Below are 9,140 nucleotides of genomic sequence, written 5' to 3' on the forward strand. Positions count from 1 at the left end.
TGATAACTAAAGGGTTGAATAGGCAACAAATGTATTAATTGCAGATGCAATTCATTGTTTTCTTTGTGACCAAAATCACATTTTCCAACTTTTTTTTATGGATTTTTTTGTTGTTGTTTTGTAGGAACCTTTACATCCCCCCTCTGTGAGCTGTGATGAAATAAGGCTGGGGTAGAGGTAGAAGTGGGGTAAACAAGGCGGCCCTGCTCCCCGACTGTGAAGGTGACACGGAGACGCTACACGCAGAACAAGCCCTTTTGATTAATCACAGGATATTTACTAGCTCAGATCTAATCAAGGACCACAGGATCACAGAGCTACATCATACACGGCCCAGAAATTTACGCAGCAGAGTTAACCTGTCACCTGCCACTGTCCTTTCCTTACATCTATAAACACCGTGTGCACGGGCCGGCCTGGTGCTACACACGCCACAGGCGGGCAGGCGCTTTGTAAACGGCGCTGAAAGTGATTGTTTTATTTCAGCGGCAACAATATAACCTGCAGTCAGATAGTCAACACATGTCGCTTGATATAAAACCTTATGGCAGCAGGGAGAAAGAGCCATTTATCTCAAGGTGGTCATGGTAATGGGACACAGGGACGTGAGCTGCTTTACCTCTAAGTAAACCACAGCACTATGTGGAGCAAAGTGTCATCCGCCTGTGGATGTGGGACTGTAATGCTGCGAGGAAGACATGTAAACCCAGGCCTAATCCGTGATTACAAGCACAAAGGGATTGTGAGATTGTGATCTGTGACAGCTTAAGACTTCTTGACAATAAGAGGGTTTTTTTTCCAACTTCCAGTGAATGAACCATGCCACTTTTGGAGACTATTATGTTAGTTAAAAGAACTGCATATATTTTCAGGATGGGATGGAGTTGGAGCTGTAACTACAACAAAACATGACTTAGCATTAAAAAGTTATTCAAAAGAACTGGTCACCCTCTATAAGTCCAGCCGTCTTATGACTGCTCTTGTTTCATATAAAAGGATCAAATGGCAATGTGCAGTAATAAAGAAAGAAATAAGATTTGTTAAAAAGTTCCGTAATTTAACATTATCATGGTAAGTATAGATAATAAAAGTGGCTTATTATCCACTCTTATTATGAGTGGATTTTAAGCCACTTGTAAAAGTATTACCGACATAATTTTTGTACATTTTGTAAGATTGCATGCAAAAACCTCAATGTTCATCAGATGACACAACAATGGTGTGTTTGTGCTGAATCTCCTTCAATCTGACACCCCTTGGCGTTACAAGTCCCCTAATTAGGAAATAGATTCTCTTCTCTGAAGGCCTCGGATGACATTAGAGAGCAAGCAGAGCCGTGAAGGTCAAGCAGCTACACACAGCAGACCCATCAAGGAGAAGGCTGTGGAAAAGGTAAAAGCAGGGTAAGGCTGTTAAACAACATCCCACGCTTTGAACATTTCTTGGAGCTCTGCTCAATTTGATCATCTGAAAAGTGGAGAATTTTACAAAACTACAACCTAAACTAACAGACTCAGGAAGGAGATCATCAATCAGAGAAGCAGCAAAGACACCTTTTTGAAGAAGCTTCAGCTCAGACAGGAGAATCTGTTGACGAGACTCTGGTTTTTATCGCTACAAATCTGGCCTTTGCTGAAAGGAAGTCGTATTTCTGTTTAGATCAAGGCATATAGGGGACGCAGGAACTATAAGGACAAAAATGCTGTGATCAAATGAGACCATAATTCCAATTTTTATTTTACATACAAAAAAAAAACTGGTTGAAAACTAACACAGCACATCACCCTGAACATATTATCTCCTGGTGGTGGCAGCACAGTGCAAAGTTTAACAGGACACTATTAATTTCAGATATTTTTGCCAATCAAAATAATTATATTTAATTTATAAAGAGCAGTAACCCTCGACTGTATGAAATGGAAAAAGACATAACCTTTAATGTGACCTGGGTCCTGTCCTTTGCTATTAGCCTTTTGCTCAAAGAGACAACGGCAGAGTAAAGGAAGTGCTGCAGCCCCGCCGCGTTCAGGAAAGTGTTGGAGTGCGGCTTGTGCCATTGTGTTGCCTGGAAAATGTCACTCTGTAGGGGGGAAGAGTCTCAGTTCGACCAGGTTTACAGAAAAACACTGACAGAAAAAAAAATTCTGATAATTCCGTTTTTTTTCCCCCCAGGAAGATGAGACTATATTGCATCTCCCCCGCATCTACAGATCCAATAAATTACAAGCAATCTGAGATTTGTGAGTAATAGATCGCTCGGTGGTCTTCAGCCACAATCTCACCACTTGAGCTCCTTACAAAAAGTCTATTAGACGAGAGTGTTTTTGTCAGCCTCCCCGTCTCGCCGATATTTCCTCAGAGTGACGAGACACATTTGAAGCCTGGGAGGGAGAGTAATTTCTGTGTCACATCCCTTTAGCCCGACCTCCCTGACAATTGCCAACACAAGAGCTTTCCCACTAAAAATTAATCACATTTGCCTTTTTAATGGCGTCCCTTATCCCTCTGCCAAGAATTCACAATGATACCGCTGCGGTTGTGTCCCTAGTTGCTCCGTTTCTCACAAAGAGACATGAAGGAGTGAATAAATACTTACATGACCCCTTCGGTTTTTTTCTCTTTTTAGCCGCCGCTGCAGTTTTCAGAGCCGGGCTCCACTGGAAACGCTCAGAGCTAAGCAGGTGTAAGTTCTTTTTTCTTTTTTTTTTTTTAATCGTCATGGACTCAACTTAAATATGAAAAGTTGTTCTTTTCTTATAATGAAGAATAGAGAGATTAGTCAAATAGTAAATTTCAGGTTGAAAAAAATCAATAAAAGCTAAATACGATAAAAGTATGACAGTGGATGTTTATGAATTTCAAAGGCTTTTCATTCATTTTAAGCTTATGATGCGTGATTTAATCAACTCTTGCAGCAGAGAAGTAGGGGATAGTGGTTATTTGATGGATAATGACGAGTTTCTAGATTAAAGCAGGAGGTGAATTTCTGCTTGAGACACACTGCATGATTTGATCCAGAATGGTTTCAAGCTAAACAAGCCGAGCAAACTGAGATACTTCAGACTGATTTGACCTTAATGATATCTATTATTTAAAAAAAATAATTGTTGTACCTAATAAGAGTTTGTTTTGTTCTTTTCATTGTTTGTGGCAAACTACAAATAGTTGCTTGCGTAAAGGACTAATATTTGTCCTGTTGACAGATTCTCCCACCTGAGTTGTGGATTTCTGCAGCTACTCCAGAGTTATAATGGGCATCTCTTTCCGAAAGATACCACAGTTTCATATTTAAATCTACAGTCATCTGGAAGCTATATTCAGTTTCCAATTTATCTGAAGATTTTTACTAATTTATCTCAGTAAAAACTAGCGTTGGCATCAAATATTCAGACAGATCCATGATTCCTTGTGAGTGAGACTGCCTGTAAAAATGACGGAAAAACAAAATACCCACAGTAAAACAATGTTCAGAGGACATTCTGTCAGATTCCTCTCTTTTTTACAGATTTCACCGCTGAGCCGTTGTGGCATAAATGCCTTAAAACACTTTGACATAACCGTGCCGCGTCCAGAGACCCCTGGTCCTGAATAATGAATCTGCAGTATGTTCCAAACAGCTGTCTACATGCAAAATGCTTTTTAAGGCTTTCTTAAAACTTCATTTTCAGGCAGCTGCATAATTTAAGTATAATCCACCTGGTTCTCACCTGGCAACCATTAATCCAATGGCTCGTTCTCAAAATCCAGAAAAGCTGCTGCCGTTTATGAAACAGAAGAGACAAAGTCCAGACCATCCTCGATTCATGCTCTGCTCTCTTCATATTTAATTCAGAGGTTGCGTATTTCTTTATGATTGCAACATCTGTTTGGTCCCAGTGCCAGCTCCCTCTGTCAGCCACCCTCTGTTCAATAATTCCTGTCCTGACCCCTAAGAGCCCCGGACATCACAGCGCCGGCTGGTGCTCAAACTTCCCTGGGACCAGACACAAAGGGACAGGTGCTCACATGCGACTAAACCATCCTGCTCACATACTCGGTTCACCTGCACTGTTTAGATCCATGACTTTGTTGTGTTGGAGAAAGAAACCAAAAACTGTTTTTGGCATTTTCTGCAAACTACAGCACTCCACTGAGGGACTTTACAAAGTTGCGCAGAACTATATAGTGAAAGGAAAAGGACACAGTTTTGAAACTCTGATACCAATTCCTTCATGAATGTTTGAGAAATGTTTGAAACTTCTGGGCTTGCATAAATACTTTAAAGAGAAGGAGATTCTTAAAGAGACAGAGGCCAATTTCAAGGCATCAAATTGGGAGGTCAAATTTGTTTGATGTATGCAGGATTTTCATAGCAGCTGAAGGTAAGTGAGTTATTTGATATATGTGCCTGGCAAACATATTAAACTCCCCCTTTAAGTAAAGTCATCCCAGAAAAGTGGAACTGTAACAAACTAAATAAATTTAGTCAAAGCAGACCTCACTTTGTCTGGGCTAGTCATCTTTGAAAAAAGAGCAGAACAGAACTTGGGAGTTCAGCAGTCTCAAGTTGTGATCTTTGCACACTCACTGGGAAACTGTATTATAATCGCTTCGAAGGAGGTCTATAACATTCAAAGACATTTCATAAATAAGGCAACGAGCGAACAGCTGTGGCAGCGCCTCAGCTGCTTTCGGTTTGTAAAGGAGCGACAAGGATTGTGCTTGTTTTTATTTATGTCTCAGAACATTAACCATTTAAAACCCTGAAACATAACTTTGGTTGAAGGAGTTACTCATGTTTTGGCTTTTTAAACAGATGTTTATAATATAAAACCTATTTTGTTAAAGTGAAAAAAAACATGCTTTATTTCAATCTGGTATGATTAAAATCATACCTTTATTATTTTTACATAATGGTTACTTAAAACTCCATCAAATACTGTAAGTACTCCCTTCTGACCATAGCCATTTTCTGGGGTACATTCCTTCTTGGGGCAAAATGTTTTTAGGGGCAATAAGAATGACCCCAGAATGATACTCTAGTACCCAAAAAGAGGTTAATGTACCGAAAACACACCCCAGTTTAATAATGAACCAGAAATATGAATGGCAGAGAAGTTTAAAAGTTTAAACTGGAAGATGAACAACTGTTCTGCTAGTCAGAAATGCTTAACACCTGAATCCCTGGAAGTCCTGTCAGGGATAGATTTACACCCTGTTTTCATGTTTGGGGCCTGGCTGCTGCCATGGAAACATGGGATTTAGCAATGTCCCCAGAAAAATATGCAGGTTTTGTGCTTAAAATGCACCTTTAAAAATCAGGTCGAAAAGAATCACGTTTTGAGTTATATTTTGTGTGTTATAAGACTAATTAACTTCCAGCAGATTTATTGTATGCCAACGGTTATAAACGGATCTAAACTGATCGTAGTGTTTTGCCTGGTTTTCATAGTCGGAGACACCGAAGGTGGCGGTGTCTGTGACAGATGCTACCCACCGACCTCATAAACATGGCGGAGGGGCCAGATGTTTGGACGACCTCACAACCTTGGTACCAGCTGATGTGGCAGTGATGGAGATGGGTTCTGGCAGACAAAACAGATCCAGTGACATCTAAGGTTCCCGTTTTTCCCACTTTTTCCGCGTTGGTCTTTACCCCCCCTCCACACAGGGCAATCCTGGAAGGCAGGGAAAGATGGAGGATGGAGAAGGAGAAACATGCAAACACAAAAGAGAGAAAGAGGCAGAGGGAGAGAACTGGTCAGTGGTGCTGACGGTTGTCACAGATGTTGAGTTCAGCACAAAACTCTGCCAGAAGCCATCATGTCAGACCTAAGTTCGCCGAACGAACAAGAACAACTCCAGGCCCTGCCACTTTCTATCTTGCTCAAAGTTCAACAGCTGTTTCTTGAACGAATGCAGATGCAAAATAATGATAATAATGATTACTTACAGCTCCTGCTTAGACGTAAATACTCCTTCCAGACCACACCCGGCGCACATGGGTTCTCATTAGATCTTTACTGCTGCAGCTCTTTTGGTAGACCTAATTTTAGAGGCAGAAGATGGTTTTTGGCAGTCACTGTCACAGAGAGAAAACAAAGAGTTGTTATCTTCTATTTGCACAATTAACTACCTAATCATCCAGCTGGTTTCGAATCATACACATTTAATATTTCTTTAGTTTTCAATGGGTGTCTAAAGCAAACAGCGAGTTAGACAGTTGTCAAAAACATGCAGAGCCTCTTTGTAACATGCATCTATAGTGTTGGAGTTGCTTCAACATCATTTCTCCTCAAATCAACGCTTGTGCTTGTCGATTCTGGCATGTGAAATTTGTAACATTTTGACTGGGCGCATCTTGGCTCCGAGCATCTTCACTCAGCTCAGAGAACGTCTTTGTGCCAAGGCCGCAGCCTGTGGCGGTTTTCCGAGTGACAGATGAGTATGTCAACATAGTTGCGTGTGTGTGTGTGTGTGTGTGTGTGTATGATGAAACAATAGGTTTGATTAAGTGCGAACTGCACTATTTTGGACTAAAAAATGCCTGGTCGTTCTGTAACTAATCAGAAAGCTTGTCAGATAAAATGAACGTACAAGCTTCACTTTATCATACAAACTCGTGTGAATTTGGTGAAGACACCGATTGTCATGAACCGACAACTACAGTTGGAAGAGCAAACGCATCCGAGAATTAGAAATAAACTTGCCAAACAACCAGCCACATAAAAATTATTGAACAGGGATGGGAACTGCGACGTGAAGATCTAAATCTATCCGTCCTGTCTTCAGGCCTGTTGGCAAAGGGCAGCTCAGCTGTAGCAGACAGATTGTGTGAACAGCAGACTATGAACATCTCTCCACAGGCCATACCAAGGTGTCTAATCCAGGAAACACTGTGAACACACGCCCTTTGGGCTCCCGCAGTGCATCACATAGCCTAGATCAGTGGACCGCTGCAACTCGCTTCCGTCTCAAGTTTGTTTATTCCTTCGGCCACAGAATCCAAACCTTTAGAGGAGGAGACAGTGTGCCGGCGCGATGATACTCGTTTCCTTTGTTTCCTATGAGCATCCAGTTATTGATGACTGGATGTGAGATTAAAATAAGATTTTTAATTGGGTGATTTTGCAGTAGATTTTGGCAGATCTTTAATTCACTTTACATACATCATAATACTACAAAAAAATACTACCTGTAGTTTTTGGAAAACGCTACGCTTAGAGATACGTCATGAAGTTTGATGTTAAAATAAAGTTTGTCAGATATAACAAGAAATGATTACTTTTCGTAGCTCTGATGTTTTCTTCTTCTGTTCTCCATGCACACATTGACCTTTATTTCCTTTCTCTGTTTTTCTTTTCATTGAATGCATATCTTTGTTTATATGTTTTCTTGATGGAGATATTGAAAGAGGAATTGGTGCCATTAACTTTATGCACTCTTTGGGTGACATAGATTAGATCTTTTTTTTAAAAAAACGCTTTGTTTTTCTTCCCATAAAAAGTACTCCAAGTTATGTTATTCTGTGTTTCTTTGAAATTAAATTAATCTCCCTTTTTGACTATTTTGATAAATGTTTTTTTATAATATATCGGACTATCAGAATGGGATGAACTCATTGATAATGCCCTGACACATTTCGGCACTTTACCTGGAGAAACGTTGCCATCTCACTAAAGCGGTGGGTCTGCTCTGCTCTCCAGCACCTGTCATAACAGCTGAGCGTCACCAACATCAGAAAGCGCTGCGAGATGACAGCACCCAATGTTGGCAAAGATAAAGCCTCGGGAAGAGGGGAAAGCAGGATAGATCTAAATTTCATTTTCCAGAGTATATCAAAGTGACTCCTGTCAGCATTGCATCAAAGCAGAGAAACAGGAACTGTTCACTTTTACAGCTGAGAGTCGTTCAGCGGAGGCAGTGGACGTTTAGGGGGGCTGTCAGGTGAGCACCATAAATTAAATTGGTTGAAAAACAGGAAAAGGGATAAGAATAAAAATGACCTTGTGAACTATCACTAGTTCAGATTTATGATGGGAGAGTAAGAATAAGGGTGAAGGGGACTTTTAAGAAAACATCTATGTAAAGCTACTGGTGCAAATCAAGTTAGTCAAATTTATTTTATAGCACATTTCAGCAACAAAGAAAACGAAACATTACATTACAGTGGCAGAGAAATAATGAAAAGATGTAATAAAGAACAGAATGGATTTATTCTCCAACTCTAAGCAAATTACTTTTTAGCCTGGATTTAAATGAAGTCAGGACTTCAGCAGTTTTGCGGTTTTCTAGAAGTTTGTTCCTAGTTTGATTTTAAGAAAATTAATTTTTTTGAAACACATATTAAAAAAATATTTTGGTAGTGCTATCAAATGCCAGTTTTCTTACCTCTGGTAGTGGTACTGCAGCAGTAATTTGAATGTTTGCATAAAAAAATAATTCTGACCTTATTAACTTCAGGCTCAGAATATTTATCAATGCTATTTTTGTGGTGGAGAAATTAAGTGCAGAAGGAAAAACCCAGATCAACGCTCAACATAAAACAACATTGACAGTTACCATGGGGCAGGCCTGTTTACCTAAGCAGCCCAAATAACAACCGAGTGCTTTTGCTACAGTACAGTGCCGCAGCATACAGGAATGCTGGTGCACAGATGACAAATATTAGATGCTTACGGCTTAGGAAAAAAAATCAAGGCAAGACAAATCTTTTTTTGTCCCTGGGCCAAACCCTGCACTGCTCTGTGGGCCATTTCTGATTTCTGCACTAGCTGGTGTAACGCAACCAGCCATGCATTAGCATTGGCCCTGCAGTTAGAGCAGACTCTTAGGATCCTGTCACCCAAACTTATCATACACTCCTACGCTAACACACACACAGCCAGACGTGCAAGCAAACACTGAAATATGGCTTGCTGGCTGCAGCATATTCTATTTTCAGGAGACCTATCTTAGTTTTCTCTAATATCCGAAGCAAACAAATCCACTTGTGTTTCTCACTGTATAAGCTGATCTCTGCTCTTTTGGCTGAAATTTGCACCACTTCACAGTTGTTCATGTTGGGGTTTTCTACATAACAGAATTTTTCTTTTTCTTTTTAAAAAGGACATAACTCAGAATTTTTGAAGTGAGGTCCTTTGAAAGGCAAAATATATATA

Source organism: Poecilia reticulata, linkage group LG20, assembly GCF_000633615.1.
Source record: "Poecilia reticulata strain Guanapo linkage group LG20, Guppy_female_1.0+MT, whole genome shotgun sequence".
Taxonomy (NCBI): Eukaryota; Metazoa; Chordata; class Actinopteri; order Cyprinodontiformes; family Poeciliidae; genus Poecilia; species Poecilia reticulata.